A 27,353-nucleotide genomic window follows, 5' to 3' on the forward strand; every position below is an offset into this window, starting at 1 on the left:
ATTGGAAGGGTTACGGTCCCGAAGACAGGTCCTGGGAGCCCTTGTGCAATATACATTCTCCGGCTCTCTTGCGCCGTTTCAATGCACGGAGGGGGTCTGCGCCGCCTTTGGGGGTGGATGCTGTTACACCTCGCCCTCGGCCGTGCCACGTTTCCAGGGTTCTGCCTCGTTGCTCTCGTATGAGCAAGAACAATTGGGGAATTCCGGTTAAAACTAAAATAAGGGACAGGAAAGTGATCGCCCTTCATAAAGGGTTACGGCGCCGGCACGCGCCCTTCTTATCGCGCTGGCAGGTGCCATGGCAAATTTCTACACGAACTACAGCATCCAGAAAACCTGCTACGTTGTAGTTCTCGGCGTTGAGAGAGGAGCCTCGTTTTCAAACGATACGCCTCTTGTTGTTATTTATTCCACAGCGGCATACAGAACGCCTCTTCTGTTTAAAGTTACAACCGGCATACTTTCCGAAGTGCTCTCCCTGTATCTTGAATTGTGAAGTCCTTGTTTTTCCCGTGTACCGACCCTGCTTGCACACGGACTCCTTCTTCTGAATCCCCGATTGAACTGTTTTCTGACCACCCGTGTACCAGACCCCTTGCCTGCTTTCCGGAACTCTTGGACACTGATTCTGCTGTGTTTCGTGACCGCCCGTGTACCAGACCCCTTGCCTGCTTTCCGGAACTCTTGGACACTGATTCTGCTGTGTTTCGTGACCGCCTGTGTACCAGACCCCTGCCTGCTTCCTGGACTCTGAGATAGTAACTACTCCGGTAAGAAAGACTCTAATTGGAATCCCTTATTCTGTGGAATTCGACTTCATTCCTAAGTGCATCTTTTGAACGCTTTGCTGTGGTGCACCATCCCGAAACCAGTGCGACCCTTGTTCCGTTCGGGGATAGCTACCCTACTAACTAAAGTATAGTTTCTCTTGGTTTTTCCATACTGCAGAATTGTACATTAGCCATATACTAAGACCTCTCTACTTTATAGGTTACTCCGGTTCCTTTGGCTTAAGGGGAGATTAAACCAGGTACCACTAAAGGGGAATAGTCTTGGGAATAAACCAGTTTCATTATTGGCAGATTATTAACTTGTTATCCTTTCCTTTACAGCCTGGGTTTGAGACGGTCTGTTCTCCCCGCTTTTTTGATCGATCGGTCCCCTTGTCTGTACAGTTCAGCAGGTGGTCATATCGGTTTAAAGAGCTCACTCCCTCACAGAGAGGAGGCTTGGGTAGGAGGCTCCAACCCTAGCTCCTTCAAGCAACTTCCCAGCAATAGAGGTCCGGCCTGTTTACATACTCTCCATTCCGGTGAGTAACACTCCTGGCTATCCCGCCCTCCCCATATGTCATCAGCGACTTCCCCAAGGATTGCCACTAGAAGCCCCCTTACATCCCCCACTGCTAATGTATGTCCTGCTGTTATCCTTTCCATTTCATATATCCGTTTCCCCGCACCCTTGATTTACGAGGGTAGCCTAAACCTAAAGCCGTCCTTGTCTATGTGTTTCCATGGTATGTATTGAGATCGCCCCACTCCCTTTTCCAGTATATGTGAACCTGATCTACCCATTCTCCCCTTGTATCAGCCTGACCTGCCTATCAGGTATCTTGGCGTCTTTAATGTCAGTACATCTCTTTGCCGGTTCCCCCTTCTCCCCCCTTCGAAGATCTATAAGCCTCTGCATGTATAGGGTCAAGTCATCCATACTGTGTGATTCATTGCTGGACTGTTGTGATCGATCGTCTTTGTCAGCCCTAAATCACCCCAACATGTTCCTACTTCCCATGTCACGTTTCTATCTGCGTTTTTCCTGTTGAACTGATGCTTGGGTCGCCCTCTTCCCTTGCCCTCACTTCACTCTTCGTCCCCATCTGAGTTGGTGTCCATATCACTGTTGAATTCGTACGCAAAGCTCAGCCTCCTAGAGGTTGTGTCTTCTCTGAGCTTCCCTTCAGTCATTCAGGTCCCGCTACCCTTTCTCCCAAAGGACCCTAGGTCTGTCCTGTCCGATGAAGTGGCAGTCCTGTCCTGTGTGGTACTGCCATCTGGCTCTGTTCGTCTACTTCCTCTCACTTGGTCGTCTCCTGTGCCCATTCTCTACTTTATTTTTATGTCTCTTATTGCACGCTCCTTCTCCTCCTTGCATTTGTGCTCTCTTACGAGTCGCTCAACTTCCCACTTTCTCCATTCCCTTTTCACTAAAACTTGCTTTTCCTTCTCGTCTTCTTCCCATCACCTCTCTATCTCTTTGAGCTCCCTCCTTCTCCTCATCTCTTGCTGCTTTCACTCTTTTTCCCTCTCCCCTTTCCTTATCTCTACATGCTCTCTCATGTCCTTCCTCTTCTTCCTTCTCCTTTCTTTCTACTTCTTCCATTATCGCCACCCAGTGTCACGCTTCGTTGCCCCCCTTATGACCTTCCATTTCTTTATTCACCCCTGCTGATTCTCCTGTTGCCTTCTAATCTAATTTCAGAAGTATCTGCCCTCCGACCCATTCATCTGAGGCTATGCCCTATAGCACCTCCTTGGTGCTAGTCTGGGTCTCGCCGCATGCTCCTGGTCTACTGTCTGTCTGTTTGATCCCTTTCTGCCTCTCCTCCTTGGTATATGGTGGAGGTTGAAGTATTGGATTTGTGTACCCCTCTGTTGCCTTTAGCTCCCGTATAGGGTATAACCCCTATACCTCTGCTACAGCACCTTCTTTCTCGATCTCAGGAGAAGGTGCAGGTGCAGGGGCTGAGGGTGCTGCCCCAAGTGTCTCCTCCTGTCTTAGCATCTATTGATGACTCGTTACTTCCGCCTCTTCCTCCTGGAACATTCGCCAGAGCTCAAATATCGTCATGCGATTAGCTAACTTCTCTCTTTTATAGGTGTCTTGTATGTGTGTCTGTAGTGGTTACTGCACATTTTTTGAGAAACTTACACTTTGTGGCCATGGCTTAGTCAATTTACCCTCTGTTGTTTCTCTCCATTCCGAGCTATATTTACAAATCTTTTCCTTATATCACAGAAGGGCCTTACATCCCCCTGCACTTCCCCTGATACATTGCTTTTATGCTTACTTTGTGAAAACAAAGTCAAAAATATCGAGGCTGAGTACCCCAAAAGGAAATACACCGAACACGGGTTACAAAGAAACATACAAAGTACTTTATTTTATACTGAATCCAGTTACAAAAACAGAGCAAAATCAGATAGCTATCGGCCCTCAGTACAACACAACGAACTCCAGCGTGGTTCAGTGTGTTCAGTGAGAGACCTTGTACATTAGAATGCATTTGTTTTTTATACACTTGGTGGGCACGATGTCCAGCCCCACTTCGGGTTAATATTCCATTTAATACATCACCGATCTAGGGTTCGTGCCAAGTCTCGAACAACCGCATATAACTGGTTTGCCTTTAATACATGTATCAACAAGCCTATGCAATAACTGTGTATTCGAAGATTTTCCATGCAGGCCTTCTCAAACATTAATACAATGTAGTTAAACAGATGTTCTACGTTCAGTACTTTAATACATTGTTTCAACATATGCTCATGGATTAGTTTCATTGCACGAGTAATCCTTTTACACACAGGTCAACGAAGGACAAGATCTCAGTTCACAACCTCAACAAGTGGCCTGCAGGCAAGTTACATATTAGCTATGTACAGAGGTCAAGACGGCCATGTTGTATTCTGGAATGACATCATCCACCATTTTAACTCACAGGGTGACATTTACAAAGCGAATCCTAAAATGGCGGTTTGGCCTAAAATGGCGGCTTTCATTGATTTAAGGTCAGGACCTTGCAACACAGATTCTTTCGCAAGCGACTTTCGAGCAGCTTGGCGTAGGCCAATATTCATATATTTATTGCAATAGGAGGCACGATATGATTTATCTTTTGACAAACCCTCCTTTTGGCCTATGCCAAGTGCTAAAAACTACTTTGGATCTCCCTGCAAATAACTCCATGCATCATCGTCCATGCACCCTGAATCACTATCGGAAATATCTATTGCCATTAGGTCATTTGCTAAAATATCTTTCACCACATATTCTTTGGAAGTTTTATCCGGGGTATACACTTTATGTCCTATCGAACCTATTGCTTGTGCGCAACATCCCCCTAGCATCGAACGCATACCAGGCAGACACTGAATACAGCAACAAAGAAACAACAGGATTCCCAAAATAATTAGCAAGACCGAAAGTACCTTCCAAGCCCAAGATCGCAAGAAGTCCCAGAACCAAGCGCTTAGATCCCAGTTTCCCTCGGTAACATGCACTTCGGAACTAAGGACGTGCAGATTCTGTATTGCCTTGAAGATAGTTGGGGAGGAATCTGAAACGAAAACACAGCAAGCGGACCCCACTAATTTACACACTCCACCACGCTCAGCCAGAATGACATCTAATGCCATTCAGTTTTGAAGTGCTACTAATCTTATCGCCTTTTGTTCTAGCGTCATATTATAGAGTATGTCCGTGGTCCGGTTGATGGTTCTCTCCAGTATTCTCGCTAGTTTTCTGATATCTTCTGAATTCGCTATCTGCCCCCAAAATGGCACAACTGATTTAGCTATATCTCCCATGATTTGTGCTGGGGAGTCACCATTTCGTCCCGCCGTGGATGAGCCTTCAAAACTTCTCTTGTACTAGCTATAAGCACCCCAGGTAACAGGATCCCTAAATAACAGGTTCCCTGCCAATCCCTGGGCATCCATGGGAATGCTACATTACCGCAGACAAAGTAGACAGGTTCGCCTACATACAAAGGTCTGTTTTCCCCAGTCAAATTTGCAACGTTGGCACAACCTAGAAAATTTCCCATTGACTGAGTTCCATTCCTCTGTATGCAAAAAGAGACTGAATCGGGGCTATGGTTAACTGTGTAAGAAGGAGGCATGGCATCCTTATTGCCTATTGGAGCCATCTTAAAGGAAATCAAAGATTGGAAAGGACGAGACAGTTTATCAGAAGGCCTAATAGAAGCAACATTCGGTTTACTCCTGTTTGCGAAAAAGCGAGCATCCCAGGGGAGTCAAAACACATTTCTCAAAACTATTCAAATTGGTGCCATCAAAGTTCCCTGAGATGCTATCATTCCACCGGCCAAAGAACAGTGCTCTAAGAGAAGCATAGCAAGCAGTTGTCAATGGTAAAGGATGACTATACCAATAGCCCCTTATCCCCGTGTTGCGGTAAATGTGAGCAGACCCAACAGTTAGATTTGTTAAAAATGGCATGCATAACATTCATGATAAGCAGTAGAGTATTATTGTGGTACTTTTGTCTGTGCTGAGAATCCCTAGGGGATAGAGTATGCAAATGTACAAAGGGAGTAAGAACAATAGGTGCACTTTCAGTAGGCAACAAAAGTTCTAAAGAATGAGTTTCCTCGAGGTACCACAATCCTAAAGCAGCGACTATTAAAAAGCCAAATATCATTATAACAATACAGCAATACATTTTCGGGGCCCAGGCATTTTGTCCATTGTCCCGGTCGGTCACCCCCTTATTTACAAGTCCCATACGAGCGGTAGCAGGCATTGTAGTCTTCAAATGGATACCCCAAAGTTCGTTGCTGGCAACCTCCTGGTCGAGCGACTTCTTAGTCCTTCCACAACCCTAGCCAACAGAATCCCCTTTCTCAAATTTGGGCAAAAACAAGCCCTTGATGATCCCTTTCTTCTTCAGATGCACAGCCGAACCGTGCCGTAAGTCTATCAGATGCACAGCAAAACCGTGCCGTAAGTCTATCAGATGCACAGCAAAACCGTGCCGTGAGTCTATTTCCTCGGACGTAGATTGTACCTTACTTTTCCCGGTACTGATTGATCCGGGAACAATATGTCATCACTTCCTGCTCGAAGCAACGTGTCGGAATCAAGTGAAGGTGCTGAATTTGAAATAGCAGTTTCCGGATGCAACATTTTTAGAGAGTGTGGAGACAAAATGGCAGCTTCCCCAAGCCCCACGGGCTCCGAGAAATTCTCCGACACACTCTCAGTGCTACTTACTGCTTTGGGATCGTTGGTTGCAGTATCAGCAAGGGGTTCTGTTTCTTATGTAACGTGTGGCACAGGGTGAGGAAGGTTCTTGACGTGGGACGCGTGGATCCATTTCTTTCTCCTAGCGACCCACACCGCTGTCTGGGTGACCAACAGGACTTGGAATGGCCCACGCCAGCGAGGCACGAGGCAAGAGGAGCACTCGAAAGATTCGACGAGCACCCAGCTTCCAGGCCGTATGCTGTGGCCCGGGCCCTCATATCGCACAGGTAAAGCTTCTCGTACCTGGTGATAAATCAAATACAGGTTTTTAGTCAACTGGCTACAATAATCTGAAAGTAATACATTTTCAACATTTCTTAATGAGTTACATGTAGGAAGGTTCCAAATATTGGCAGGTCTCCCCATTACCACCTCAAATGGAGAGAGCCCAGTCTTAGTTTGAGGGGTTGTGCGCATGGATAAGAACACGATCGGTAAGGCGTCCGGCCATTTTAGTTTGGTGCCGGCACACGTCTTAGCAAGCTTTTTCTTAATAATACTGTTGTGTCTTTCTAATAGTCCGGCGCTCTGAGCATGTCTGGCCGAATGGAACCGTTTGTCAATTCGTAATGCCGTACATATCTGCAGAATTACAGCAGCGACAAAATGTGGACCATTGTCCGACCAGATAACTCTTGGTAGCCCGAACCCCGGGAAGTATTCCTTTAACATGATTTTTGCAGTAGTCATAGCTGTAGCATCTTTAACAGGGAAAGCCTCAACCCATTTACTAAAAGCACAGATAACCACCAGTACATATTTCTTATTATCGCATCGTTCCATTTCAATAAAGTCAAAGTGGATCACTTCAAAGGGGACAGAGGGTGGGCCAAAAGTACCCCTTGGAGTTACTGTCCCCTTTCCCACATTGTGTTGTAGGCAAATCATGCATTCCTGGACGTAGCGCTGGGCAATTTTCGAAATTTTGTCATTTACCCAAACTTTCTCTAACATTTTTGTCATCTTCTGGGCACATACATGCGTAGGACCATGGGCCATGATGACCATCATCATGACATCTGCCTCAGGGAGTAGCCATTTCCCTTCTACTATGTCCACCCAACACCCATCATCGTCAAGTTTCCCCAAGCCTTCAGCCCACCTTTTGGATTCTTCTAACGAGGCATCAGCTTGGATATCCCGTACAGACCCAACACCCTCATCCATTGCATAAGAATTTACAGACTCCCTTGAAACATACATCTCCGTAAGGAGATCGGTAGCAGTTTGCCTAGCTATCTGATCAGCGAAAGCATTCCCTTTCCCTATATCATCTGTACTCTTTCGATGTGCTGCACATTTCATAACTGCTAACTGAGTAGGGAGCGCAAGCGCTGAGAGTAGTTGTACTATTAGGGAGCCATGTTGAATTTTGGTGCCATGCGAAGTTAGGAACCCTCTCTCTGACCAAAGTCTCCCAAAGTTGTGAACCACCCCAAAGGCATACTGACTATCAGTATGTATATTTACTGCAAGCCCTTCGGAAAGTTCACAAGCTCGGGTCAATGCTATAATCTCTGCGGCCTGTGCAGAATTATGCGTGATTCTCTTAGTTTCCACAACCGTGCTCAATGTAGTGATCGCATAAGCAGCTGTGGATGTACCATCTGGAAGTTTGAAGCAGGAGCCGTCACAAAACAGCTCTCCGTGCGGATTATCCAAGGGAGTATCTTTCAAATCAATTTTACCCTTCGTCTCTTGTTCGGTCGTATATAAACAATCATGTGGCACTTTGTCGCCGCAAGTAGTATCTTGGGGGAAAGGTAGGAGTTCAGCCGGATTAAGAACACAACACCTCTTAATTTGAATGTGAGGAGCAAACAAGATCAATTCATATCTTGTCAACCGTGCAGAAGTGAGGTGTTGCGTTTGAGTTCGGTTCAGTAGAACATCTACAAAGTGAGGCACCATCAGGGTTAGATCATGGCCTAGGACCATTCCCTCACTCTGTTTTACAGATGCAGCAGCAGCAGCGTCAGCACGCAAACATCTTGGCAAAGCGCATGCTACAGGATCAAGGGCGGAAGAAAAGTAACCACACAGCCTCTTCCCTCCATGTTCCTACGTTAATACAGCCAAAGCACATCCATCACATTCATGCACAAACAACACAAATGCCTTTTCATAGTTTGGTGTGCCCAAAACTGGTGCAGAGCATAATGCAGTCTTAAGCAAGTCAAACGCTTGCTGGTGCTCCGCGTGCCATGGCAATGGCGAAAAAATGCCCTTCTTTGTCAAAGCCAACATCAGTTTGATCACTAGTGAAAAATTTGGGATCCATAACCTACAGTAAGAAGCCATACCTATCAAGGCTCTAACTTCCTTCTGTGTATTTGGGACAGACATGCCAGAAATGTGTTTTATTCTTTCAGGTGTCAATCTTCTTCCCTCCTTTGACAGGAGATAGCCGAAATAGGTGACCTCCTGACAACAATATTGAAATTTTTTAAGCGAAGCTTTGTGACCATGCTTAGCTAGATGGATAAGCAATAACACAGTGCCCTCCTTACAGGCACTCTCAGAGTCAGCAGCTAGAAGCAAATCATCAATGTACTGAAGCAAAGTACAGGTAGAGGGCAGTTCAAGGGTATCAAGTTGTTCTTTCAAAGCCCTAATATAAATGCTTGGACTCTCTGTGTACCCTTGAGGTGCACGAGTAAATGTGAACGAGCGTCCCCCTAAGGTGAACGCGAACAAATATCTACTATCCTTATGTATAGGAATACTAAAGAAAGCATTCTTCAGGTCCACAACACTAAAGTAAGTAGCTGTAGCTGGAATCATGGTTAGGATTGTTGTTACATCAGGCACAATTGGAAATTGTGGTGCCACGGCTTTATTAATGGCACGTAAATCAATTATGAAATGGAATGGAATTGCATTATCGCCTTTCTTGTACACGGGTAAAATCGGACTGTTACACAAACTTCCTGAAATTTCTTCCATCACCCTGCGATGCACAAAATCGGAAACAATGCATTTCAATGCTCGCTCGCCCTCAACTGAAATCTTATACCGAGGAATGCGTGGCAGCTCAATTCCATGTTTCAAAACTATCTAGACAGGTTTGATCTGTAAAACACCGACATCATTGTCGTCGACAGCCCACAAGCTCTCTGACACATTGATGAATTCTGGAGGCAAAGGTCTAGTCAAGAATTGCGAGACAGTAAATTGCTGTGGTGAAATCGTCAAGCGTACTCCATCAGAAGAACAATAAATCACTGCATTTAATTCCTTTAACAGATTCAACCCCACCAAGTTCTCTCCGCAATTCGAAGTCAATAGAAATGGACAATGGCCCGTAAAGAGACCCAAAGAAATAGGTACCGGCAAAGAACCGGACAAACAACTGGTTTACCAGAAAACCCTACAGAAAAATTGGTTTGCCCTGACAGTGGAATGTTTGGAACCCGTGAATGATCAATGGAACACGTCTGTGCTCCAGTGTCTATCAAAAACTGATGTTTTCTATTTCCCACCACCATTTCAACGTGGGGACCTTTCTGATTGACGGGAATAGGTGTAGGTTCCAAACCCTGCTTCGTGCAATCCTAACGAAACAGAATATCATCAAAAGGAAGCTCTTCAGATAAATATGCAGTGGAAGGATGATCAAATATTTTGTTGGTGTCCACACTCGGAGTCTGATTGTCCTGCGAGAAAGGCTCTTGAGGGTCCTGTGTAAACTGACCTCTAGCAGGGACCCCTACACCCGGGTGACCTCTGGATCGCCTACCCATATTTCCATTATTTGACCTTTGTTGAAGGACAGGGCATTGTGCTCGCCACAATGACCCTCTTGACGACAATAAGCGCACTGGTTAATGTTCACAGGACCCAAGGGCACATTCCCCTGTGGGACATACTGACCTCTAACCTGAGAACTACCCCCTCTGGGGCCTCTAACAATTTGCTACAATAACACTTCAGTTTTCAAATCGCCTTTTCGTTTTTCAACCCTATCATTTTCATTATTGACACGGTTCTCATAGTACTGAGCCATGTGCAATACTTTTGATTGTGATTTCGCCTGCCAAGCACTCTCAGAAGACATAATATGTGACTGGATGTCAGGCAGCAATCCACGCACAAATTTGTCCACAAACAACCTTTTCCCAGACTCTGTGCCTAGGTCTTGTCCACTGAAATCCGAGAATACCTGTTCGAACCGATTAAAGAACTCGGTAGCACCCTCAGACTTTCCCTGGACACAGGCCGTAAGTTTGTCCCATATAATTCTTTTTTCTAGAATTATAGTTTTTAATTTTGCAATAATTCCATCAGGCAAAGTTAGTATCACCTGAGGCGGTCTTTCACCAGCTGTCCTTTCTCCATCGAGTCTAGTTATATTCACCCATGTATCTCCCAACCCTGGTACGTCATCAATAGTTCTAACTTGTTTCCATAAATCTACGGGCAGGAGTACAGGGAATAACAAATCAATATCGCATAAGGTGAATACTGAGGATTGCAAAACGGACTCTATTTCTTTATAGAATCCTGTTGGCTTTTTCCTAATATCAGGAATGGATTGTCTAATAGTGTTTGCTTCCTGTCGTGAAAACGGGACATGAACAAACTGTGATACATAATGTGCGGGAATGTCCACAGCAGGTGTACCTGCTGCAACATTAGCAGGAATCTCAACCTTTGGGACAAATGTCGGAGAAACCTCTCTCATAGGCAACTGAGAAGTAGGAGACTCTGAATGCTTACTAAGCAACATAGCTAAATCGAGCGCTAAAGCAGTCAAAGAAGTGTCAAGTGAAAAGGCTCTCTTGTAAATACTCAATAAATCTGTGGGACAACTAATCTTTCTTTTTACACAATCATCCTGTAGGTACTCTATCATTACCTGTATCACTTTCCTCTGCATTTCAGGCGTATACTGACTATACGTGTCATATACTTCAACAGGAGTTATCGACATATCCGAAATCCATCTAAGTGCATCTTTCGTACAAATTCGTGCTTCCTCAGATATTGATTTACGACAAGGAAGGAACAGTTTCTGTACATACATATTTTCCTCCTCGTCATCCTCATTCTGTAACTTTTCTAACTCCTTTCTATACTCAAATAATCTCTCGACATGCTCATTTACCTTCTCCACAGTGTCTCTAGAAAGCGCTAGAGTATTTAAATCCCTTAACCCTTGCGGGAGATCCGCATTATTTAATCTTCCCCACATTATACATAACTGAATCCCTAAACCTTCAATAAAAACATTTTTCTCAGGAAATGTATCCATATTATAAAGTGTCGCAAAAACACTAACTTGATCATCCTTCTCCATACAATGCTTAGCCCATGCAATTAACTCACGTTTCTTCTCCAGTGGTTCAGTATTGCGAGTGACAACCTTTGACTTTGCACCTCAATCGATTACCAGCGGCTCAGGACCTCTTGGAAGAGAGGGAGCAGGCAAATTCGATGCAAGTACTGTAACTGGTGCGATAAAAAGAGGTGGGGGAGCTGGAGGAAGGGGAACATTAGGAGGAACAGGAACAACAGGAACGATAGCAGGTAGAACAGGAATAACAGGTGGAAGAGGCAAGGCAGCAGGAAGAGGAACATACGGAGGTGGCGCAGAGGCACCAGGCCTTCGTTCATTTAATAATTTATCTATAAATTCATCGGAAGCATGGAGGTCTTTGGACGGATATATTTTTTGAATTCCAAGTGAGAAAGCCCTGTCCATATTTCTAGTCGATTGAGAATGTTTATCTTGGTCATATAATAATGCTTTTTCGGCGTTCGTTTTATGATGGGGCGCATGCTTCTCTCTACTTTTAAGTTGTTGCAACGCTTCTTTTTTCCAATTTTGCAAAACATCAAATGCTGCAGGTCTAGCCTTTTTCTTTAATAGAATTGACTCTAAATACTCAATGCGAGGGATTTCAAAACTACCATTGATTGGCCACTGAAGTTCGGAGGCATGTCTGCTTTGTCTGTGCCAAATGTCATTAAATACTATACTTCCAATGCCATGCTTACAGTACATAGTACATGCCGGCGACCCCTCCTGTGGTGCCGGACGGCTAAATTCCAAAGATTGTCTATCACTGCGGAATAATGCCCTAAAGCAGGTAGAAAATTTCCCAGGCATATTTCAAATTCTTGGTGTTACCTGGTCAATAATTGTGTCTGCAGATACAATGCACCAAATTCAAATTGTCAGGATTAAATTAAGAATCGGGTCACGACTCACCTGACCAAACCTAAGGAGGTCCGATCGGATTTCAAAGAATCTTACCTAACTAATCTTACCTTGTGTATGGTGATTTCGACAAATCTGCCCGCCTCGATAAGTGGACCCTCGTCAAGATGCCGTCTCGGACCACACGCTTATCGTCCAAGGATCGGGTCGTGCAGCGCTGCTGAGGTGTCGCGTCTCATTCAGTGGGGCTCCTTATGTCACACTGTCCGATCCCGGTCCAATAGCGTGCGTCAACCTTCAACAATCTGGCATCAATCTTGAGGGTCCCTATTCGGGCGCCAACTGTGAAAACAAAGTCAAAAATATTGAAGCTGAGTACCCCTAAAGGAAAAACACTGAACACAGGTTACAAAGAAACATACAAAGTACTTTATTTTATACTGAATCCAGTTACAAAAACAGCAAAATCAGAAAGCTATCAGCCCTCAGTACAACACAACGAACTCCAGCGTGGTTAAGTGTGTTCAGGGAGAGACCTTGTACATTAGAATGCATTAGTTTTTTATACACTTGGTGGGCACGATGTCCAGCCCCACTTCGGGTTAATATTCCATTTAATACATCACTGATCTAGGGTTCGTGCCAAGTCTCGAACAACCGCATATAACTGGTTTCTCCAGCATTGGATCTTTCATGGATTCACATGCTTAGAATATTCCCCGTCGACAGACTGGGAATCCTCGGTAAGCTTATAAAGCCGTTTCCCATAGGAAAACTTTCGACACTTTTGTGTCCTATCTATGTCGTTTTGGGGCCGCGCACGCATGCCCCACTAGGACGTAGCGGAATAAATGCCCCGCCCCAGCAGCTCCCTTCAGATTTCAACCGTCTCCAAAGTAGTCGGAGCACCTCATGTAGTCTACTATTTTGTCTAGGTGGGGCATTCCCGCCTTCGGAGGTGGGCTCCACGCGCAGCATGGCCTCTGTGTCAAAATCTTCAGGGGCCCCACGCCGCTCGACATCGTCGGAACCCCCTGTGAAGAAATTACGACCGGCGGAGAAGGAATCATCGAGAAGCCATTCTAAGGAGTCTTAGTCGAAGAAAACCTTGTCATCCTCATCTTCGACGAAGAAAGACAGACAAGAAAAATCAAAGTCCTTCTCGGGCGATCATCATAGATCGACCTCGAGTCGAGATGCAGAGAAGCGTAGGTCGAGTTCGGAAAAAGCGGGAACGCCTCAAGGACCTGCACGACCACCACCGTCGTCGACAGCAGGGCAGTCGGCGACCACTTCTCTGCCACTGACACAAGTGGTCTCAACCGTTCTTGGACCGCAGACGGTAACAACGACGGAGCCAGCTTTAGCTTTGTCGCCGGAGAGCCCGCAAGAGGCCTGGAGACCTGAGGTATATGACCCAGTTTTGCCAGAGACACTATAGCAGCAAGAGGCCTTGTCGGTGTCCTCGGGAGATGAGGATGTGAGAGTAGCTGGCCCTGCAGACCTCGGGTTACGAGGGATTACCAGGCCTCTCTCCGGGAGCATTCCGGGGTCTACCCCTCTTCTCAATCCGCAGTCACTCTTGTCGCTGGAGGTCTTATCCACGTTGCAAACGTTGCTGAAGACACTGAACGAGAGACTATCACAAACAACTCCGGCTAGGTCGGCCATCGACGACCCGGGCCCATCTTGTCGGCCACCTCCATCAACCCCCACAGCAGTGCCTGCGGGTGGAGACCTCTTGGTTCCATGCCACGAGGAAGGAGAGCTGATAGATTCGGACTCGGACAGTAGAGCCTTATCGGATGTCTCGCTTTCCCCCTGCAGGGATCCAACCTGGGAGTCTGAAGCGGAATTAGAAACCCCGAAAAGCCTGGCTCAGCCGTCTCCCCTGGACGACATTGGGTCATTTCACACCATGATGGCCAAGGCTTGTACAGAATTCGGGCTGGCCCAGGAAGAGCAGAAAAATGACTGTTTTCTTTTCGACCACATGGGAAAGAGGAGAAGGTCGGTGTTTTCAGTACCCATCCTGGATCATGTGTGGCAGGAGGGGTTACAGACCATGCGCCACCCTTTCTCGGAACCAGCGATAAAAGGTCGTCTGGAGAAAAAATGTAAGCCCCCAGAGGCTACCCCCAAGTGTCTCTCCTCCCAACCAACTCCTGACTCAGTGGTGTCGGCAGCGGCGGCGAGAAAGGCGAGGACCCAACACAGGTGCACAAACCCTCCGGAAAGTGATGCCAGAAGACAGGATGCTTTCGGCAAAAAAGTGCTGTCGGTAGGTGGTACCACAGTGAAAGCAGCCAATTCTCTGGCCATAGTAGCCAGATACGACAGGGAGATGTGGCATCGACTGGCTCCTATGCTGGAGCATCTTCCGGAAGAACATCGTAAGGCGGCAATGTTACTGGCCAGGGAAGGTGAAGAGGCCTCCAATCATGCCATAAACATCGCGGTGGACCTCGCGGAATCGGGGTTTAAACAGGTGAATAACGGTGTGGTTCTCCGAAGGCAAGCATGGCTGAAATTCACCAACTTCCGACCGGAGGTGCAATACAAGGTGCTGGATATGCCTTTTGAGGGAGACCTTCTGTTTGGCGGGAAGGTGGACGAGGCCCTGAAGGGCATGAAAGAGGACTCGGACACGGCGCGTTCCTTGGGGGCCCTCCAAAGTGGTCAAAGTTTCCAGTCTTTTCGTCCCTTCAGGGGAGCATCGGGAAATTCCAGATTCACAGCATCGAGAGACTGATCCTTCAGTAGGCCAGCATAGCCCTCCCAGGGATACAGACGGGCTTCTCAAGCGGCAAGCGACGCCGGGACTACCAAGCCCCCAAGAAGAGAACAGGTTACTCGTTGTCAACGAGGGATAAACAGACTAAGGACCAGCAATGATGGGCATCGGAACGTTCTGGGAGGCAGGGTATCGTGCTACATCAACGAATGGGAGCAAATAACAACAGATCAACGGGTGTTGGACACTGTAAGATACAGACATTCCCTGCAATTCAAATGCAACCCTCCGCACATTCCACCGGCGTTTGTGGCTCAACCCCTTCTGAGCGTGTTGCAGCAGGAAGTAGCCCTTATGCTACGAAAAGGTGCTATAGAATTGGTTCCGTCATCACAGAAGGGTCAAGGGGTTTATTCCCAATACTTTGTGGTGAAAAAACCAAACGGAAAGTGGCGTCCCATTCTAGACCTGTGCGATCCAAACAAAACGTTGAAAAGCCTAAAATTCAAGATGCTCACGCTCCAAGAAGTGATCCGGTCAGTTCAAGAAGGGGACTTTCTGGCGTCTCTGGACCTGCAGGACGCGTACTTCCACATACCAATGTGTCGGCGACACAAAAAGTTCCTAAGGTTTGTGGTAGGGCGGACTCACTACCAGTTCACAGTACTTCCTTTTGGGCTGAAATCCTCTCCCAGAACGTTCATGAAATGTTTGGCCTCGGTGGCGGCCTGGCTGAGAAGGCAAGGCCATCATGTATACCCGTATCTCGACGACTGGTTGGTGAGGGGGTCCTCCCCTATGTCGACTCACACAAGTTTGCAGGCCACCATGCACCTCTTACAACGGCTTGGGTTTGCGGTAAACTTCGAGAAATCCTCGTTAATGCCGTCGAGACCCAGTCAGGGTTAGTGAAACCATCCCCCGACAGAATCACCAAACTCAATCGATTGGCAGGTCAGCTGAAAATCAATACCAGACTGTCAGTGAGAAAATATATGTCAATTCTGGGCGCTATGGCGTCCTGTATTCCTCTGGTGGGCAACTGCCGCCTGTTCATGAGGCCGGTTAAAGAGTTTCTGGCGGACCGGTGGACGCAGGCCCAAGGGCTCTGGTCAGACAAATTGACCGTCGACGACGACAAGCTCCTACTAGCTCTTCAGTGGTGGCAGAGCTTCCAGAATCTATCCAGAGGGGTACCCCTACAGGAGCCGGAGTTTTGGCTAACCATAGTGACGGATGCGTCCCTGACAGGCTGGGCAGCACACATGGGCACAAACGCAAGGTCGATAGTCTCTGAGGGAATCTCTCCTGCACATCAACGTTCTGGAACTGAGAGCACTGCGCTGGGCCCTGAAGTTGTTCCTACCGCACATCAGAGGGTCCACAGTGAGAATATTGACAGACAACACGACAGCAATGTTTTACTTGAGGAAGCAAGGGGGCACGCGATCCAGAACCCTTTCCACCGAGGCTCAGAAGGTGTGGCATTGGGCTCTGAAACACGATATATTCATCGTAGCTCATCATCTTCCGGGTGTACGGAACGAGCAAGCAGACTCGCTCCGCAGAAATATGGGAGATAGACAGCGTTCAGTTGTCGAAGGTCTTCGAGAAATGGGGACGGCCTCTGCTGGATCTCTTTGCTACGCAGAGGAACAAGAAGTGCGAAATGTATGCCAGTAGGTGGCCACAGGAAGACTCTCTGGGGGAAGCGTTCTCCTTCCCGTGGACGGACAAGTTCCTCTACGCCTTCCCTCCGTTCCCTCTAATACGGAGAACTCTGCAGTGGATACGCAGGTACAGGTGCCAGGTCATCCTAGTGGCACCGTGTTGGCCGAGGCAGCCGTGGTTTTCCGACCTGCTTCACCTGTCAGTGGATCAACCAATAACGTTCCCGAAGGTTCCCAATCTCCTGTCCCGGAATGAGGGAACAGTGTGGCATCACAATCCTGACAGTCTCAATCTCACAGCTTGGCTCCTGACTTTTCAGAATTTGGTGCCTTGAGCATTTCGTCGGACTATCGGAGGTTCCTGCAAGCAGCGCAAGCCCCTTCCACCAACAAGTCGTACGAGTGTAAGTGGAGAAGGTTCTGTACGTGGTGTCAAGGACAGACGGGAGTGCAACCTCTAAGAGTCACTCCGGAACAGCTTCTGCCGTATCTGCTACACCTAGCGAAGAACGGATTATCTTTTTCATCAATAAAGGTACACCTGGTGGCCATCTCTAGATTCACGAGGAGGAGGAAGTCGTCTCCCTTGTTTAGTGACAGGATGGTGAAACACTTCATGAGGGGTTTGTTCCGGACGTTACCTCCGGTTAAACATTTTTCACCAACGTGGAGCCTTAATATGGTGCTAGCAGGGTTAATGAAACCACCCTTTGAACCAATGGCCACATCGTCGATGAAGTTCTTGTCATGGAAAGTGGTCTTTCTAATAGCTATAACATCAGCTAGGCGGATCTCAGAGTTGCAAGCGTTGGTCATAGACCCTCCGTACCTAAGGTTTTTCAAGGACAAAGTGGTTCTGTCAACGAATCCTCGTTTCATTCCAAAAGTTCATACGGCTTATCATAAGCACTCATCCATTGTCCTGCCCACTTTTTTCTCGACCCCCTCATCAGATGCGGAAAAAGTCTTACATACCTTGGACGTAAAGAGAGCTTTAAAATTTTACCTTCATCAGACTCAGCAATTTAGATCTACGCAACAACTCTTTGTTGCATATGGTCCTTCGGCGAAAGGAAAAGCAATTTCAAAGCAGGGACTGGCCCGATGGGTCTCGTCGACGATTTCCTTCTGTCATTCCAAAGCGGGAAAACTGCTACAAGGGCGTCCGAGAGCTAATTCCACAAGGACAACTTTGTCGTCAACGGCGTTGTTGGCAGGAATCCCGCTGACAGACATTTGCCAGGTGGCGGCATGGTCAGTGCCTCACACATTTACCCACCATTACTGCCTCGAACAGCAGCATGCGGACGAGTTACAAATGGGAATAGCAGTCTTGTGCCATCTGTTTCAATAAGGTAAGCCCTTTTCAAGAAGGGTCTATACTTATTTTGACATATGTATATATGGATGTATATAAGGATATGTATATATGTATTTCTATATGTGTATATAGGTATTGATCTGTGCATGTACTGTTGTGTATTTTACATTGGCATCCTACGTAAGCGTGGTTCGCTATACATATGCTTAGGAGGGTGACGGATTGCATTCACACCTGCTCTTTTTCAGGATTACTGCTGTCCATTCTATTCTAAGCATGTGAATCCATGAAAGATCCAATGCTGGAGAAGGGAATAGTTTCTTAACTGTAACTCCATTTCTCCAGCATTAGTATCTTTCATGGAGTTACAGGTAAGAAACTATTCCCTTGTTTCAACAAGCCTGTGCAATAACTGTGTATTCTAAGATTTTCCATGCAGGCCTTCTCAAACATTAATACAATGTAGTTAAACAGATGTTCTACGTTCAGTATTTGAATACATTGTTTCAACATATGCTTGTGGATTAGTTTCATTGCACGAGTAATCCTTTTACACACAGGTCAACAAAGGACAAGATCTCAGTTCACAACCTCAACAAGTGGCCTGCAGGCAAGTTACATATTAGCTATGGACAGAGGTCAAGACGGCCATGTTGTATTCTGGAATGACATCGTCCACCATTTTAACTCACAGGGTGACTTTTACAAAGCGAATCCTAAAATGGCGGTTTGGCCTAAAATGGAGGCTTACATTGATTTAAGGTCAGGACCTTGCAACACGGATTCTTCGCAAGCGACTTTCGAGCAGCTTGACGTAGGCCAATATTCATATATTTATTGCAAAAGGAGGCACAATATGATTTCTCTTTTGACAACTTGACCTCAAGTTGAGGCTTTTGACACTCTGTTATTACACAAGCACAATGAATATTTTCAACACAGATTTATGAATATCACAAATATGAGTTCTTAACAATTCTTCTCGAGCCTCTCTGGCCCCAAAACAACCTGTCAGGTGTGCTCCGCGCACTGCCTTTCTGCAACCCTCCGCCTCCTCAGGCACACCCACCAATCTTGTGTGTGCGCATTATGTCAATAGTCTAGGTTAATCAACAGAACCTTTTCCCTCGAGACCGAATGTGCCTGAACCACAGAAATTAAATCTACCTCCGTTCCTTTTCCCTACTATGCTTCACAATACTTGACACTACTAGACAATACTCGACAATGCTTCAGAAGTACTCAACAATACTCATTACCACCCACACCCACTGTTACTTTCCCACTCCCCTTAGTTGCTCTGTGGCTGAGTCAATACTTGTGTGATCCACTGATGCTGTTCGGCTACCGGCTCCCCCAAAGCTGCACGCCACTCTTGTGGTCTGCTGGACTGCTCATGGACCACTGGCAGGATAGTTCCAAGCTGGCTCCTGACTGCCTTTGTACAGGTGTTCACACCCTGTCAGACTCGGGTTCCTGCGAGGCACCCCGCAGCCCTCCAGGTGCTGCAGCCGAAGAGGCAGCTTATGCTGAACGGGCATATTAAACTATCCCTCTCCTACCAACTTGTTGGTGAGATCAGGTAAGCCAGAGGTCTGGGGGTTACTACAAGCTCACCCGCTCAGCTCCCAAGGGCCCAACAACACTTCCCCCAGAACAAACGGAAGACTCAGCCAATGGCAAGTTAGACTGTCGTTTATTAAAAAAACAACAGGGATCATGCGGAAAATTCAAAAATAAAAAATCTCCAGGGTCACAGCTCCCAAACCTGTGTTCCTCCCTTTTTGCAGAATGTTGTCGCAACATGGGCCCTTCCCCCAAAGAAAACAATTCCCCTTTCTGATTGGGTGATTGGAGTCGTATACAGTATGGATTACCTATGTGGATCGTAATTAATTGGCCTTCACATGTCAGGTGGCTGACCTGCCCCTTCCCCAAAAAACTATCTATTGCATTGTTGCACGGTCGCAGGATTACCATTGGCCCTTGCCCGCTGCCATCCACCCCTGGTTGTCTGTGCTCTGATTGGCTGGAACTAGTCTCGCCGGCCTGGGACCCAGCTCTGTTCTCAGCGCTCTGTGCACCTCTTCAAGTTGATTGGAATGACTATGTGTTTCCAATGTATCTGTTAGCAGTACCAATTTTGCCTGTGAGAGTGCTCTCCATGTTGCAACGTTGTTAACTTGTTCATGTTTCACTTCATGTCTGTGGTGCTGAGAACTGCTCGTTTCCCCACCGCGGGTAAATAACCATTGTCTAGCTCGACCGCATCACATGGTTGAGGACCACGAAATCAAGGTCTTCTTGTCTGCAATTTATGAGTATTTTTCCTGTCTTTCTGCAGATGGCCCCCTGTCGTTTTAGGTTTATAATGTGCTGCTTGCCTCTGACCTTGACTGTGAGCCCTGGCCTTTCTGCTCTGTGCAGCCTGGTTCTGCTTCCCCTCGTCTCTCATTCTGCAGCTTGTGGCTTTATGTAATCCTCGTTATACTTATACTATGATTTCTACACATCTGTATCAGGCTATGTTTCCTATAGGTTAGTTGTATTTGGTCCTGTTAGGCTCCTTATGTGATCCTGTAGTTCTATAAGGTTAGTTGCCATGAGCATCTGCAAGCTTGCTATGCATGTCTTTGTTGCCTTGCGTTCAGCATTTCTGCACTTGGCTAATGAGTAAAATAATACAAGATTTTGATAGTATGTATATGTATCTGTCCCCTATCTACAGAACTGTGTAAGCATGTTCTTCGTGTATACGAGTGTGTTTGTTTAACATTGTTCATGGTTGCGAGTGTACGTCATGGCTAAAGTGGCTATTATGTGGTGTCACTAATGATGTCAGCACAGTGGTTTCTTGGCATTAGTCAATGACATGCATCTAGGCATTTGGGTCCAAGACCAATGTTGAAGCACTTGTTTCCATAAAGACATTGGGTCTCATTACAAGTATGCCGGTAACAGCGGTGCTGATAAGCTACTGGCACCGTTGCTACCGGACTGGCATACATCGAGTTCTGTGAGCGGGTTAATTTCAGCCCGTTCGCAGACCTTGTCGGATGCATCAACACCATTCATGAATGGTGCCGGTGCATCCGTCCTCCCCATTCTCACTGAGTCCAATGGGACTCGAATGGGAATGGGGAGTAATATTTTCCGGCGCCTGGCAAGGGGCAATTACCAGGACCACCGGGGCCGTAATGCCCCGGTAAGTCCCCATTGCCGGGCGCCGAAAAATAAATGACTCCGGTTCAGCCATGCTGTTTTTACCGTCACGGCTACTGCTGGACTCATAAAGAGGCCCATTGACTGGATAAGGTTTGAATGGCTGTCTGAGAGAATATTTTTCTGCATACTTGTCAGTCACTGGTCCTCCTGGGGCCTGTCTGAATAGTGAGTGACTTTGTGTGTTTTTTTACTCTTCAGGGGGTGTGCTATACTATCCATGGGGGTGTGCAAGGGCATTCCAGGGACTCTCTCTTCACAAGTCTCAACAATACAACATCAGCTGACAGCCTATATACCTTTTGCAACAATTTAAAACACTCCCAGATAATTGATTACAACCCACCCACAAATATTATTGGACAAAACCTCTTCAAAGAAATCCCATCTTTTCCCAATTCTTCCATTTTCATTGGCCAGGCTTTTCTTCATTATTTTCTTCAGATTATATTCAAAACACACATCTTCTTGGGATTTGTCTGTAGTAGGTCATGATGTTGGTGCATGGTTAAACATTAGTATTGAAAACATAATTCATTGCAACCAATAACTGGCCTAAGGCCTTTAACGATAAGTATGATTGACATGGTCCTGTTGACATATTTTAGCAAATAGAGGAAGGTCTGCATAAACAGGATTTTATTTGAACTACAGATTGCGATCTCCATTCTACAGACTCCTGGCGCCTTCAAAAAAAGACCTTCTAATTTATGCGGCCACATACAACCTCTGATGATCTGGAAAAACACTTAGCCATCAGACCCTGGACTCGGCTTCATGTTTATTACCACCAAACAAATGACTACCCCCCTCTAAAGATGTTAGTACAAAGGGTAAGATAACATCTGTTTCCTTGCAAGTACTGTAAACCTTGCCCTGTTCATATGACCTTACTAGGTAACTAATTCTCTTTTCTGTCAAGAATGTCCCTGCTACTTAGAATGCATGTGTAACAGCTAACCGTGGAGAAAAGCACCCCATTGAGTGGATTTGTGTTTGTGTTGCATTTGCAATTCTAATATTGTATCCTCCTATCTGCGTGAAGAATTAATATATATACATTCTAAGTAAATGTCACTCTAGAAGTAACATATAATGAACTCCATTCGATTCATATGGATTTGCAACACTATCCCAGTTTACTGCCATTGCCCCGTCATAAATATGGTGTGCTCAGAATGTATCCCTCGTAATAAAGGGGGCCCTCCTTGACCACCCTGACTGTCAGTGGGCTTATTGCTGCAACTGCGACGCAGAAGTTCTCCTCGGGTGTTCGATGCGTCGTTCCCAGTAGTTTGACTGTTACTATACTTTACCTACTATAATACACATGTTGACAATAGAAATGCCATTTACTGATACATAATTACCCTATGGATACATCCATGTACTTCTTCTTGCGTGTGATATTAAAATTACGGCTATTCCATTCGCCTATCTGAACGTAGGTACCATACGTCATTTTACGGCACTGCGCTAGTCCACTGAATGAAGCCTGTCATTTGTGGTGACTAAGGATTCCTTTCAGTAACTTTATGACAACAGTTCTACACAGCAAACCTATAACATTCTACTTTTTTGTAGCCAAATCTTCTTGATTAAGGAACAATAATATTTTTACAACTTTAAGTCTAAACATTATCTTTGACGTCACTTGCGTATTCGCATTATGATGTCACAGGTCCAATGGTCACGATAAACACAGAGCAACTTTAAAGATCGGATAACTAAAACTACCTTAGGTCATCATACCAACAACTGGAATACAGTAGTAAAGAACCATAAGCAATTTGTAGCATGCTTGTTCTTTGTTCTTTTTTTCTTCGCGAATCGACAGTGACGTCACTCGCTCATGCGCAAAGTTACGTCAGTAAACAAGGCATATAAAAACTCGGACCTTTTACAAAATGGCAGCAGAGGTATCTTGGCTGCTCTTCGGTTCCCAGGAAGTCTTTTGTTTGCTGTATTCCGCAGACATATAAATACGTTTTTTAGACATCCTTACTACCTACCTCAGCACTTTTAAGATGAATGCTTAAGTTAACTTGCTCATATTTTTAGATACATCTTGGTAGCTGCAGGACCAACAACCAGTGCCCTAACCTATGACTTCTCTGCACCTATAGACCAGTTTTTCAACAATTTGTCTGTAAGACATATTTAGATTTTTTCAAATTATGGGTTTAGACATTACACAGGTCACTCTATTAAATATATGTATGTTTTATAGAACGGTGTGATGTGCAACCTTATCCTAACTGAGGAGAGCACCATCCCGGCTCTACATTTGTAGATCTCCTTTGATGTCTACAAGACCACGTTTGTCGGTAAGATATACTTTTAATTCAGTGACTATAGATACACCTTAATGATAGTGGGTACTCTACAATTTACTCATTAGAGTATATATATATGTATTTTATATCTCACTACTATTCAGTAGGTATGCAATATTTCGTACTACGGCCCTGCATCTTTAGATCCTTCAAAGACCACCACACTGTTCCTTGGGTCGGTAAGATAAAATCCATATTTCGCTCATTTGTTTGGTTTAATAACTCCAGATGTCACTCATTGGAGTATACAAATGTTTTTTTTTATAGACCTCACCTCAAAATAGCAACTAGGAATAACACTTCAAGTGCAGAAATCAACTTCCTCACCAAGTCTGAAAAACGTATTTATCTCTCCCTAAAGATCCACATCAAGGTTAGCATTTCTTCTCTTTATTATTATTAAGTCCACCTGAAGCCCATCCTAGTTGATCATAGGTTGAACAGAAATTAATAGAGCTCATGTGTCTTTCGCAATTCACCAACTGGTAAAATTTTACAAAACCTAGATGATGTAACGTTTACCTAGTTCCTTATCCAACACAGAGATGATCAGCAACAAATGTTGTCAATTCGGTGAAATGTTCCAAATTGTGACTATGGGACTATTTATTATTTATTTATTTAGATTTGTAAATCGCACTGCAGCCCACGGGCATCGAGGCGCTGAGAGGAGCTTAAGGAGGCTTACTTCTGGGTTATATGAAAGCCACCCAACGATGATTCTTATACATGGTGAAGGTTACTACACACATAAAAGAGAGCTGCGTGTTCAAAAGGCTTCTTGGTTACAGACGCACCGGTTAAACGAAGCAGGTTAGAACAACATATTCAAACAAAGAGCACGGTTTTGATCGCCTTACGGAAGGCTGCATGAGAGTCAATGCTCCTGATGTGTGACGGTAAGGCATTCCAGTTTTGCGCGGCGTGGGTGGGGAAGCTACTTCCACAGGCACACGTTTTATGAGTTTTAGGGACAGTGATCAGATTTGCGTAGGGTGTTCTAGCTGGCCTGGATGAGAGGGGTTGGGTGATCCTGTGGGCCATGTAGGGGGGTGCAAGATGCTGTAGGAACTTGTGAGTAAGGGCTAAAGTCTTGAAGAAGATTCTCTCCTTTATTGGAAGCAGGTGGACCTGCCTCCTCAGTCTTGAGATGTGGTATCTGCGTGAGAGACCCGTGGTAGCCTTAAGGGCACTATTTTGAGCAATCTGTAGTTTAGCTAAGTTTTTACCAGAAGTTCCCACAAGGAGGGCGTTGCAATAGTCTAGTCTCGAACCAATTAATGCCCTGGCAATGGTGAGACAGTTCTGCTGTGATAGGTAGGGTCTAACTGAGTTGATGAGTTTATTAATTTAACGATTGTACAACTAGCCTGAGGGCATAAATTGGTATGTTATTAGCTACTTCCATTTTTGTAGATACGCTCTCAACATGTGATGTCTATGCACTCTAATAATACAAATGACTTTTTTGACTCTGAAATTAACAACTACAATATCCATCTATAAGTGCTAAAAATATACATGTTAGAACAAAGTTTGTATAAAACAGATGTCTAATTAAGTTTATTTCTTTAATATTGTTTTGTAGAACTATTTGAAAAACACTTCTTACCCCTGATGAAGAGCCACACTCTCGAAACGCGTTGGGCCTTCTTGAACAATAAACACTCTTGATTTTGTAATATGGAATTGTCCATTGACTTTGTAATGTTATAATTTACTTCCTGTTGAAAAAACATAAGTGTCTGTACTAAAAATGTAACTAAATACAAGCCATACCTGCTACCCTGGAGCTAGGATAGCATGTTTGGGCATTGTAGACTAAAACACTTTTGGCTATTATGCTCAGGCCATAGATAGTGTGCAGGGGACAGGAGTTCCCTAACAGGAAACTCTTCCTTTCGTTCGTACTTCTTTCCAGCTTAGATGCCAAGGCTGTGACTTTCTCCCCAGCACCTCGAATTTTCTAAACTTAACACCCCAACACACAGTTTCTAACTACCTTAAATAAACCACAAACAAACATCTAACCAGGTGTGCTCTGTGTTTATTATTTGTCTTGACTATTGGGTAGTGGCAACACCACTCTAGCCTCATGTGAAACGGCTCCACCTTGAGGAGAAGTGACGAGAGTAGGTGGATCGAAAAAAGAAGAAAGTTCCCAATGTGGGAACTTACGTCCCCTGCACACTTTCCTTTGGCCTAAAGTTAGGCAAACAATTGAAAATCTGTAGCAGACGGTCTCCAAACACCTTGGACCACCTTTGCTACTCTTGGTTATAATTAGGTATAATCAGTTAATGTGAGCATAACAACAGTTATTAAATCAATTAAGTTCATACATATTTGACAAAGAAAGAGCGTTCAAAAGTCCATTGATTCATCAAGTTTAATGTAAGAAAACGCCCAACGTGTTTTGAGTTTGGTCACTCTTCATCAGGGGCTTCATACAAGAACCCAAAGGTCGATCATAGTTGTTAGCCAAAGGTAGTCTTGCTCTCATCTAGTCTGTTGAGGAAACGGAGTGAAGATAATAAGATCTTTAATAAGTAATGCAGGTTTTCCGCTGTGAAACCAGCTACAGGAAGACTATTTAGTGGCTCAGTCCAGGTGCAGTGAACCAGGGGTATGGAGCGGTAGGTGAATCGGCACACTATATAATCACCTCTTCCGACTAAGACTTCGTGCTCATTAATAGGGGGTGGATGCCAGTTTTTACAACCCGCTTTTGGATGCACCAAGCTCTAGACCTCATTGTAAGGATGCTATGTTACTTTTTAGAGCTAGTTCTATCTGGTGCAGGTAAAATGTTTTCTAGCGCCGTGGGTGTTACTATCACAGAAGTATATATACAGGCAAGCTTATCAACCTCAGACATAGGAAAGGCTGAGTCGATCTTGCAGGAATTTGATACTGTGATATCGCATATGAAAACAAATCTTTGAAATGAGTGCTTACCACACTGAGTTATCTTCTGAAAAATCATAGCACTCAAATTTATCAATATGCATTTCAATTTTCAGTATTTCCTTTGATCAATATATTACCAACAGAAGGGTGAGAATGCTATAGGAGTTGTGCTTTAGTAAAAAGACAAAGGCCCTCATTACGACCCTGGCGGAAAGGGGTTTACGCCGGCGTAAAGCATGGCGTACCTTTCCGCCTGACTACGAGTTCCTGTAGCGCCATGGTGATTTTTACGCCTGCTTTTTGCAGGCGGAAAAATCCATGGCGCTACGGGACTTGTTGTTAATTACGCCACCGTAATTTTCCCCTGGCGTAATTAACGCCTTCCCCACTCCCATTATACCCTATGGGGCAAAAATGGGAATGGGGAAGGGTAAATGGGGATTGGGGACTTACCGCCCCGCCAAGGTCGGAATGGGGCGGTAAGTCCGCCAACCACCATGGCGGAGTTGGCAGCTTAGCGCCATGGACCATGGTGCAAATTGCACCATGGTTCTCCGCCAGGGTCGTAATGAGGGCCAAACTAGGGCTGATTCTCAAAAATAAATGCAAATGAAAAAAGTGCAGAATATGTACTTTATTTAGTTGTGCTGATTTCAGTAATGCGCGAGCCACTTTCTTCTCAAAGGTGACCTGTACATGCATGGTTATAAAAGGAGCCTATTGGAGCTACGGGAATGGGGACTAACATTTTCTGCCGCCTGACATCCCGGGCCTCCGGGACTTGTAATGTCCTGGTGGTACCGGGATCTCAGGCGGCAGAAACTGTGTTAAAGTCCTGCGGCAACTTACTGCCAGACTTGGAATGAGGCCCATTGTTTCCATCATCAAGGTCATTATATAAGTACCAGTAAATTAATTGAGGTGATTTAAAAGATTTTGTCTGTTTTTTT

Source organism: Ambystoma mexicanum, chromosome 1p, assembly GCF_040938575.1.
Source record: "Ambystoma mexicanum isolate Mex_15411 chromosome 1p, UKY_AmexF1_1, whole genome shotgun sequence".
In the NCBI taxonomy this organism is placed as follows: domain Eukaryota; kingdom Metazoa; phylum Chordata; class Amphibia; order Caudata; family Ambystomatidae; genus Ambystoma; species Ambystoma mexicanum.